Source organism: Drosophila miranda, assembly GCF_003369915.1.
Source record: "Drosophila miranda strain MSH22 chromosome Y unlocalized genomic scaffold, D.miranda_PacBio2.1 Contig_Y2_pilon, whole genome shotgun sequence".
Taxonomy (NCBI): domain Eukaryota; kingdom Metazoa; phylum Arthropoda; class Insecta; order Diptera; family Drosophilidae; genus Drosophila; species Drosophila miranda.
The window spans coordinates 30,213,480-30,225,050 of NW_022881614.1; the positions used below are offsets into that span (position 1 = coordinate 30,213,480).

Genomic DNA, 11,571 nt, shown 5'->3' on the forward strand with positions numbered 1-11,571 from the left:
TAAAGTATTTGGGATTCATCCTTCGAGAAGGACAAATTCTGACTGATCCAGGGAAAATAAAGGCCGTCAATGAGTTTCCTGTTCCTACATCTATAAAACAGTTGCGTCGGTTCCTAGGATTGTCTGGTTGGTATCGGCGATTTGTCGAAAATTATGCCACCATAAGCTTTCCACTGACGGAATTGTTAAAGAACAAAAAGTCTATAATTTGGAATGATGATGCCGAAAAAGCTTTCAATCTTCTAAAATCGCGTTTAACATCAGCTCCGATTTTGATTACCCCAGACTTCACAAGCCAATTTATCTTACTGTGTGATGCAAGTACCTACGGGATAGGTTGTGTCCTGGCGCAAGAGCGTGAGGGTGTGGAACTCCCAATCGCGTATATGTCGGAAAAATTATCGAAAGCCCAACGGAACTACACCGTTAGCGAACTGGAATGCTTAGCCGTTATCAAGGGTATAACAAAATTTCGTGCATATATAGAAGGTCAAGATTTTGTGGTAGTAACGGATCATGCGTATTTAAAATGGTTGATGAAGCAGAAAGATCTTTCTGGAAGACTAGCGAGGTGGTCGATGAAATTACAATCATTCAATTTTTCTATGACACATAGGCGAGGGTCAGAAAACGTTGTTGCTGAAGCCCTGTCTCGACGTAACCAACCTGCTATAGAAGAATTCGTTGCCAGTAGTCCCATGATTGATTTACAGTCAAGTCAATTTAAGTCGCCGGAATATCTTAGAGTGATTCAACGAATACTAGAGAATCAGTCAAAACTGCTTGACTTAAAAGTTATTGATGGATATGTTTATAAAAGAACCGAGTTCATTAGAGATAATGACGGACACGAGGAATCCTGGAAACTTTGGGTACCCTCCGCGATGATACCCGAAGTATTGCAACAAGCACATGATGCGCCAAGCTCTGCACATTGTGGTATGGCTAAGACGGTAGAAAAACTCAAAAGGTATTTCTTCTGGCCCCGAATGGTAAGCCAAATTCGAGAGTACATCTCAGAATGCCATATTTGTCGATCTACTAAGTGTCCGAACAAAATGTTAAAACCTCCGATGGGCCGACCATTAACATCAGACCGCCCCTTTCAATGCTTGTATATGGATCTACTAGGTCCGTACCCCCGTACTAAAAATGGAAACATTGGGTTGTTTATAGTAGTAGACCATAACACGAAATTCCAATTTCTTAGCCCTCTAAAGAAGTTCACGGCGCCAAAAATGTGTGAATACCTGGAAAGCTCCATATTCTACCCCTTTGGAGTGCCAGAAGTTGTTCTAACGGATAATGGTTCGCAGTTCAAATCTAGATTTTTCGAAGCTTTTCTTACAAGTTTTGGCATTACACATCGGTGTACGGCTATATATTCTCCTCAGGCCAATGCTAGTGAACGATTAAACAGATCGGTTCTGGCAGCCATCCGCGCTTATATTGGAAGTGACCATTCCAATTGGGACGCTAATTTGAACGCTATCAATGGTGCACTTAGAGCAGCGGTGCATCGAAGTACTGGTTATTCACCTTATTTCCTTGTTTTTGGTCAGAACATGATTCTGACCGGAGAAGATTATACCCTATTGCGAAACATGGATCTGCTAAGCAACGACGCCCGATTAGAACACTCCGATCTGTTACAACTGGCAAGACAAGACGCTAAGAAAAACATAAAGAAATCCCATGAGCTTAACGCGAAGAAATACAATCTACGGAGTAGGAACGTACATTTTAAAACGGGTGACGAGGTTTTTGCTCGTAACTTTACCCAGAGCAACGCGAGTAAGAAGTTTAGTTCGAAGTTAGCTCCGGTTTTCATTTCTGCAAAGGTTCTCAAAAAAAGAAGCCCCTATTATTATGAGTTGGTGAACCCAGCAGGGAAAAAGATTGGAGTTTTCCATCTCAAAGATATTCAGGTGAAGAATAAATAACAGCATTTTTTTCAGATAATGTACCTTCGAGCAGGTCTTGTTTCATTATCTGTGGTTGTAGTGTCCAACTATTCGAAAATCAAAAGAAAAAGGAAAAGGTCGAACAAGTTAGGCACACTTTCTAGAAAGATACTTTTCATACCGCCCTCGCTAGCATAGCTCGAAGAAATTGGTGGATGCAGGAGATCCAGAAGATCATCCGATTGCACAGTTATGTTAAAGCTTAAAGCTCAACTTGGAAATGCAATAGGTACAGGCGAATAGACTTTATTCATGTGAAATCATTCCCCTGCATAGTTTCACTTACGGCACACGTATATATAGATTTTCGTGATAGCAATCGCAGAGTGAATGGTGAAGACACGTGGAGTTACATAACTTCCAATTTTTCGCTATTATCCAATCATCCACTGTTTATTTGGATTAATAAACCCGAAGAGTGGCGTTAGCTGAACTACCCGAGGGAAAAGTGCAAATAAAGTGAAATTCTTGAAAGAAGCAAAGGTACGTTAGTCCACCGTGGAAAGATAAGGTTCAGACACAGTTTTATTTAGGGATAGGAGTACTGGAAAATCTTAATACAGCCAAGCCGGCCAACCAATCTACGGTATCAACTACTAAAACAACAAAGCTGACCGTTTGGGAGTTAGTGCAGTGCACATCCACGGCGGCAAAGTGAAGGCTGAACCGTTGACGTTGGGCTAGCTCAATATCGGAAATCATTTACGGCTCGTGAAAGACCAACCACCATACCCCACTGCTGGATGTCCGAACTTCAGTTTGAACCTGCCGATCTCAAAAAGCCGGAGGACATAATCGTCACCAACCTACGAAAATTTACAAAGGATTGAGTAATTAGGCTAGCCTAAACCACATTGCCTCAGAACCACTCTTGCTGTCAGCAGATTTTTGTTTTATTTTGATTCCCGTGTTTCTCAAGTAAAATTTCAAGTGCAAGTTCCCGTTTGACTTTATCATTATCACATAAAAATCTATACGCTGCTGCTCTAAGAACAGATGTTTAGATGCACATATTCATATCTCGTTTATCATTCTGTTGATTAATGTAGTAACTAAATAGCTTCCTCCAATGAGTAAATTTGTAAAGTAACTGAATATTTTGAAAACTGAGCAATATGAGTTTGGGATAATGGTTTCTCTTTATATATATAGTGACATATCTATAGTCCATGCTCCGCATACCCTTGTCTATGTCTATTACCCTGCACCCACAATACTATAAACAATACGACACCCTCAGCTTCGAACCCTCATAAACAATCTCACGCTCGAAATGGACCACGCGCAGCCGATTGCAGGCAATGTAAACAAACACCCTAAACTGGAAGTTGAACATAAAACAATAGATGCCGCCCTAGAATCCAGCCGCACTAGAATCCAGCCGCACCAGAATCACGCCACTCTTCAGAGATCAATTACGAATCGATTCTCAAGAATCACACCATCCTAGCTGACCAATCAGAGGCCCTATTCTCAGCCACCCCCAAGTAATGCAACACCGATCATACGCAGCGGAAGCCTTTCATCAAAAGCCGCCTTTCCCACATATCGATCGAGTCACGTACTCCATCTCCGAAGCCGAAGTCGAAGCCAACGCCTCCGAATCCAAATCCGAATCCCAAACCGAGCATCATAATATAAATAGTCTGCATCTAAGAAGCCAGCTCAGTTCTGTTCAAGACAAACGTCAATCGCGACACCGTCGGAGAATACAACCAAAGTTAATTCCGTTCAAGACTTCAGACCTCAGTCATCGTCGGGGAAATAACTAATCAATGTACGCTAAAGTTTAAGTGAAAGAATAAAACCTTTTTCAAAACGTAAACTGAAGTGTCGCATATTTAATTGGCGCAGCCGGTAGGATCTCAGTTAAAAGTGAATCCCTTTTTTTAAGACGATCAATTGGCGTAGTGACAGTTACAGTGCGTAATAACCTACAGTGATCAGAGGAAAAGTAACGCTAATACTAAAGAGATCCGCCAAAGAATCTACACACGATTGAAACTCAATTAATATTAGAAAAAAATAAATAAATAAAAAGAAATCAACATGCCGCTAACAGAAATACACCTGAACCAAGCCTTGAAGTCAATCAGGCAAATTCCACCATACGACGGATGCCAAGAACGCATAAGCTCGTTCATAAGTAGGATCGAGTACATCTCCGAATTGTACTCAACAGAAGACATCCGGCAACAAAGCATCATGTACGGAGCCACTGAGGGTCAACTGTGCGGACGAGCACAACTTTTATCACAAAGCCTTCAACCCAACACCTGGACCGATCTAAAAGCAGCCCTAATCAGCAAATTCAACAACCACACTCCATACGAGACGCTGCTACAACAATTACACGACACCAAATTCAATGGGAATATTCGTAAGTTCGTAGAAGAACTAGAAATTAAGTCAAATGTTATAGTAAGTAAACTAAATCTGGAGACTAGCCCAGAAAATAAGATAATCTTTAAAAACGCTCTGGCAAATGCCACCAGACATACCACAGAAGATGCTCTACCCAATAAACTATTCATCATTTTAGCAAAAAAAGACATTTCTACTATGGCTAATCTAGAAAAATCAGCTCAAGAGTTAGGAATCTACGAAAATTTCGTAACTGATAAAAAGAATCACGAACATTCAAGAAACGGAAATAACAATCGTAGGAATGTTGGAACTTAATACCCTCGCTATTGTAGTAACGATTATAACAATCAAAACCCAAGTACTTCCAGAAATAATCTTGGATCGAATCGAAATAATTCAGGAAATAATGCCGTAAATAATAAAGGGTTATTTAACGAATTTAGAAATTCCTTAAACCAGGGCAGAGTCCAGAATCCCACAAACTATCAAATCAATCAGACACAGGCAGGTAGCAGTGCACCAAATCAGCCAGTCAAACGATCTAGGGAAAGCCAAAGCGGACAAATGAAAATGGATATAAATTTTCAGCAGAGTGCCTCGGAAGAAATCGAGGAAGACCATATATAGAAATAATCGTAAATAATAAAAAATTAAGAGGTATCGCGGACTCGGGATCGTCAATAAATATAATAAAAGAAAACTATACAGATTCCAAAGTCGATAGCGACAACCTCACCGTCAATACCATCAATGGACCCGTCCGTCTGACTCAGAGCATTACACGCGATGCAACCAAAAACTGTCCGACAAAACAAAAATTTTATATTCATAATTTTTCTGAAAATTATGACATACTCTTAGGCAGAGAATATTTGATGGCCAGCAAAGCCGTCATCGATTACCGAAATGAAACGGTAACGTTAGGAGAAAGGTCATACCCAATCATCCAACGTGGAGAAGCAATTGCCGTCGGCAAGACCGCACACAAAGGTGTTAAGCCATCTTCAAAGGAAGATATATCTACACCTAAGTGCCTTGACCCATCTCCTGAAGGAGAGCAATACTTCGCTTCCGCATTAGAGAATGAATTAAGGGAATGCAACCAGCTAAGGTTGGAACATTTAAATGACGAAGAAAAGGAGAAACTAAAGAAAGTTCTCTATGAATTTAAGGACGTGCAGTATAAAGAAGGTGACATTTTGACCTTCACTAGTACTATAAAGCACGAAATAAAAACCCATCACGAAGATCCTGTATATCGTCGACCATATAAATATGCTCAAATACACGATCAAGAAGTGACACAACAAATCAAAGATATGATTAGACAGGGAATCATTCGTAAGTCGAACTCTCCCTATTGTGCACCCATCGCTATGATACCAAAGAAAATAGATGCTACAGGAAAGCAGAAATATCGTATGGTAGTAGATTATAGAAGTCTAAACGAGGTGACAATAAAGGATAAATTTCCTACCCCCAGAATGGACGTAATACTAGATAAACTAGGTAGGTGCCAATATTTCACAAGAATCGATTTAGCTAAGGGATTCCATCAAATTCCTATGGAACCTAGCTCAATCCCAAAAACAGCTTTCTCCACGAAGCATGGTCATTACGAGTTCACTCGTATGCCCTTTGGGCTAACCACTGCCCCCGCTACCTTCCAAAGATGTATGAACAATCTGCTAGAAGAGTTAATCTTCAAAGATTGCCTCGTATACTTAGACGACATCATTATATTTTCCACTTCATTGGAAGAACACCTGTTGTCACTAAGGAGAGTATTTGGAAAGTTGAGGGACGCCAACTTAAAGCTACAAATGGATAAGTGTGAATTCCTGAAGAAAGAAACGGAAATCCTAGGCCATGTAGTAACAACTAACGGCATAGTTCCTAATCCAAAGAAAATATCTGCCATAATAAACTTCCCAATACCCAATACAACCACAAAAATAAAATCATTTATAGATTTATGTGGATTCTATAGGAAATTCATTCCCAACTTCGCTAATATAGCAAAACCTATGACACTCAAATTAAAGAAACGAGCAGTCATAGACCCAACAGAGGAAAAATACGTCGAGGCCTTCGAAAAATTGAAAGTACTTATCACCTCAGACCCCATCCTCGCATTCCCAGATTTCAACAGAATGTTCACGGTAACAACCGATGCAAGTAACATTGCATTAGGAGCAGAGTTGAAGCAAGACCACAAACCAATCTGCTATGCAAGTAGAACCTTAAACGAACACGAAATCAATTATTCAGCAATAGAAAAGGAATTACTAGCTATAGTTTGGGCAACTAAGTATTTCAGATCATACCTGTTTGGTAGAACGTTTGAGATATTAAGTGATCACAAACCCTTGATTTGGTTAAATAACCTCAAGGAACCAAATATGAAGCTACAACGATGGAAGATCAAATTAAATGAATTTGACTTCAAAATAAAATATTTACCCGGAAAGGAGAACCATGTAGCCGATGCGCTATTAAGAGTAAAGATTAACGAAAACCTACTCGGGGAAACCATTAATAGTGATTGTGCAACGGTCCATAGCGCGCAAGAAGATAATACAAATTATATTCCACTTACAGAGAGACCAATCAATTACTATAATAGGCAAATAGAACTGATTAAAGGTAATGAGGATAAGGTAGAAACATCCCACTATTTCCACAAGATACTGATAAAAATCACATATACCGAAATGACGGAATCATTAGCAAAAGATATAATAAAGGAATATGTGTGTACCAAAAAGAGTGCACTATATTTCCATAACGAAGTAGACTTCCCACTGTTCCAAAGGGCATTCCTGGAGATAATCAGTCCAAATCACTTCACTAAACTGATTAAATCCAGTACCAAACTCATAAATATTCCCAACTTGTCCGAATTCAAAGAACAAATATTGAAGAATCATAAAGAGCTACTTCACCCAGGTATCGAAAAGACCACTAATTGGTTTAAAGGAAAATTCTACTACCCCGATTATCAAAAGTTAATCCAAAATATTATCAATGAATATCCTACGTGCAACGTTGCTAAAACTGAGCATCGTAACACCAATCTAACCTTCGAAATCACCCCTGAAATACAAAATATCAGAGAAAAGTATGTCATGGATTTCTATTTGGTAGGCAATCAACAATTCCTATCATGCATTGATGTATATTCTAAATTCGCTACCCTTGTAGAAGTTAAGAGTCGCGACTGGTTAGAAACCAAGAGAGCCATCATAAAAGTCTTTAACGAAATGGGCAAGCCACAGGGAATTAAAGCCGACAAAGATTCAGCCTTTATGTGCGCAGCATTGAAAGCATGGTTGAATGCGGAAAATGTGAAAATCGAAATCACCACCAGTAAAAACGGAGTTTCTGATGTAGAACGACTACATAAAACGATCAATGAAAAATTAAGAATCATTTCAAGTGAGGATAACATAGAAAACAAGCTCACAAAATTCGAGTTAATTCTATACACTTATAACCATAAAACGGTTCATAATACTACAAAAAGATCCCCAGCTGATATCTTCCTGTACGCCGGACTACCAGATTATAACACTCAACTGAATAAAGTTAGGAAGATCAATCATTTGAATAACGATAGAATCGACTTTGAAGTAGACACACGCTTCAAGAATGCACCCCTAGTTAAAACAAAAACAACCAACCCGTTCAAAAGAACAGGGGAAATTAGGAAGGTAGACGAAAAGCACTTTGAAGAGAAAAATAGAGGGAGGAAAATCACCCACTATAAAACGAAATTCAAAAGAAAGAAAAAATCTAATAAAAGTAAATACGATAATTGCAGAGTACCCGAAGAGAGTACTGGGAATCCGGAGCTACAACATGATTAAGATTATAATCTTACTAATGTTCACCGTCCTACAGTCTTCCGGACAGAATATAGAGATAGATCCCATCAAGGAATGGATATCTCATATTCAAAACAAATACCATTAACATACCCATTAATTATGAATACCATTATCTAACAATTAATATAACAAGAACAGATGAAAAATATCAGAGTTTACTAGAACAGGCAACCCAATTTAATAACGAAATCCAAGTTCAATATTTAGTCGAGAAATTGCAACGTGAATTCAACGGCATCAAAATAGCCAAAAGAAACAAAAGAGGCCTTATAAATGCAGTAGGCACAGTATATAAATATCTATTTGGAACATTAGATCAAGATGATAAAGTCGAATTAGAAGGGAAAATAAACAATCTGGCTAGCCACAGTGTTCAAGCTAACGAATTAAACTTAGTAATCCAAGCAGTAAATTCTGGCATAGAAGTTGTCAATAAATTAAGCAAGGATAATGATAGAATAAGCAACTAGAGATATTAATATTTAACCTTCAACATTTTACAGAGTACATAGAGGATATTGAATTAGGCATGCAGCTAACAAGATTAGGGATCTTTAATCCAAAATTATTGAGGCAGGATTACCTGAAACACATCGATTCAGAGAAATTATTAAATATCAAAACATCTACCTGGTTGAAAACAGACACTAACGAAATACTAATAATTTCCAACATCCCACGAGAGATCAGAAATATGCCTATACTTAAAATTTTCCCATATCCAGATGAAGATAATAACATCCTCACTGACCTAACGCAAAACAATTATTACGTTCTAGAAAACGAGGTATATGAAAAAGAATCAAAACGAAAAATAAATGACGAATGTATTTCAGGAATAGTCAAACAAGTAGAAACAAAATGTCCATACACCAAAGCACACCAAAACTTTCAAATAAGTTTCATAGAACCCAACATATTGTTAACTTGGAAATTACCAAAAACCATATTAAACCAAGATTGCCTAAACCAAGAAATAAAAGTAGAAGGTAACGCATTAATAAAAATACATAATTGCAGTGTACAGTTAAACGAATTCTTAATATCCAACTCCATACCAGAATTTGCACAAAGCATCTACATCAACAATAACGTAACAAAAATTAAACCATTGTCTTATTTGCAAACCAAAGAAATCGTAATAGAAAATCCGCGATTAAATAATGTATTACATGTAAGCTTAATACTACTATTTGTCATAATCATAATAGGATTAAGCTACAAATTGTTTAATCTAAGTAAAAGCAATAAGCCTAAAACCGACCCGCACATAGAAACACCTTCAGACGAAGACGAGGAATCCCCAGCAGGCACAGTTTTAGACGCACCCGAACTATATCCAAGGATAATCGCCTGAGGACAGGCTTAAATCTAACAATGGGGGAGTGACATATCTATAGTCCATGGACTTCTAGTCACGCTCGAAATGGACCACGCGCAGCCGATTGCAGGCAATGTAAACAAACACCCTAAACTGGAAGTTGAACATAAAACAATAGATGCCGCCCTAGAATCCAGCCGCACTAGAATCCAGCCGCACCAGAATCACGCCACTCTTCAGAGATCAATTACGAATCGATTCTCAAGAATCACACCATCCTAGCTGACCAATCAGAGGCCCTATTCTCAGCCACCCCCAAGTAATGCAACACCGATCATACGCAGCGGAAGCCTTTCATCAAAAGCCGCCTTTCCCACATATCGATCGAGTCACGTACTCCATCTCCGAAGCCGAAGTCGAAGCCAACGCCTCCGAATCCAAATCCGAATCCCAAACCGAGCATCATAATATAAATAGTCTGCATCTAAGAAGCCAGCTCAGTTCTGTTCAAGACAAACGTCAATCGCGACACCGTCGGAGAATTCAACCAAAGTTAATTCCGTTCAAGACTTCAGACCTCAGTCATCGTCGGGGAAATAACTAATCAATGTACGCTAAAGTTTAAGTGAAGAATAAAACCTTTTTTAAAACGTAAACTGAAGTGTCGCATATTTAATTATATATATATACATTTATACTGACCAACCTCTACATTACACAGCGTATACAAATGAATCCGTCAAAGTCATATTGGGCCCAACGATACACCGATGAGTTTAACCAATTACTGTGAGTACCACTAGTGGCTGAAACCACAATGCCTATACACCAATGCAGGCGTAAGTTTGTTAAAGTAGATATATATATACTGATTTGAAAGAATATTTCCTCCCTCAAAATGCACTAGAAGATGTTGAATCTTTGAAATGGGACAACGCCCGAATGTAAACGCGTTTGTCATGGTTGGGTGGGTAAAGACTAGGGACATACATCACCGCTGTTCCCTCCATCAGACAGAAGACGAACTACACTTTTTCTAAGCGTTTTCTAAATGCGTATCGGCGCAGAGTGGAAATGAGTTTTTTTTTTTGGTTATTGATATTAACGTCTAGATCCTGTTTATTTTTTTTGAAGCGCATTATATTGATTTGTGTCAGGAAAACTGTGTAGCTAGGGGAGAAAGAACCCCGACCAATCCGACGAGCTGGACCCGAGCACAGCAAGAATGCGCGCCTTCGAACCTAGCTTCCTATTAACATGAGGTCAGGAAAAAACCATCTATTGGCCAATGTCGGAGTTAGAGCCTAAATAGGCTCTGGCCCTAACTCACTGGCGAAGACTGAACACTACAAGCGTCAGCTTGAAGATCACGTGTTTTGCAGTCGGGGTTCCTTCGGCTCGCATGATTCTGTATAGTTGAATCACCTCCTTCGTTGTGACCGGCTGCATTTGATCTTGTGGCAAATGATCCCGTATCTGGTCTAGTTGGTCTATTAGTTGCTCGGGAGACCCCAGCGTGGAGCTTATTCTCCGATGATGAATACCGATTAGGACATCAGATATATCGGACTGCATTCGTTGGAGAGTTGTTGTGAGCAGGGTTAATTGTGCTATTAGTCCTAAGTACGCTTGAGTCAGATGATCGCTGTGATATGACCCTCTTTCTCGGTTGATAGTAGCCATATGCTGTTCCAAAATTTTTAGGCGATTATCAGTTGTTACTTTGTCTTTTCTGACTACGTTTATTGTCGCGTCGACAATTGATGTTTGGTTTGGGAGCAGATGTAGTAGAAAGTCTTCATTGGTTTTCACTTTCTCAATTACTTGAGTCATCTCTTCTGCGTATTTTGCGTCGAGAACACCAAAAAGACTGCTTGCTACATTTCCTATGATGTCCAGCGGTGATCTGCGTTTTCGAGAGGCTTTCATTAAAACGCTTCCTGCTTGTAGCTCGTTATGCGCATGTTGAAAGTGTTGAACTATGGAGTTACATGCCGGAACATTTTTTAATTCAGGGCACATGTATCGT

General features: G+C 39.2%; 1 long non-coding RNA gene across 1 annotated transcript; it reads left to right on the top strand.

The window, feature by feature from the left end:
• The first annotated feature begins 2,189 nt into the window (after window positions 1-2,189).
• Window positions 2,190-2,681, top strand: LOC117193232. The gene is made up of 2 exons (XR_004474543.1): window positions 2,190-2,447; window positions 2,498-2,681. It is a non-coding gene; the product is annotated as an uncharacterized LOC117193232 (long non-coding RNA).
• Window positions 2,682-11,571: the final 8,890 nt, after the last annotated feature.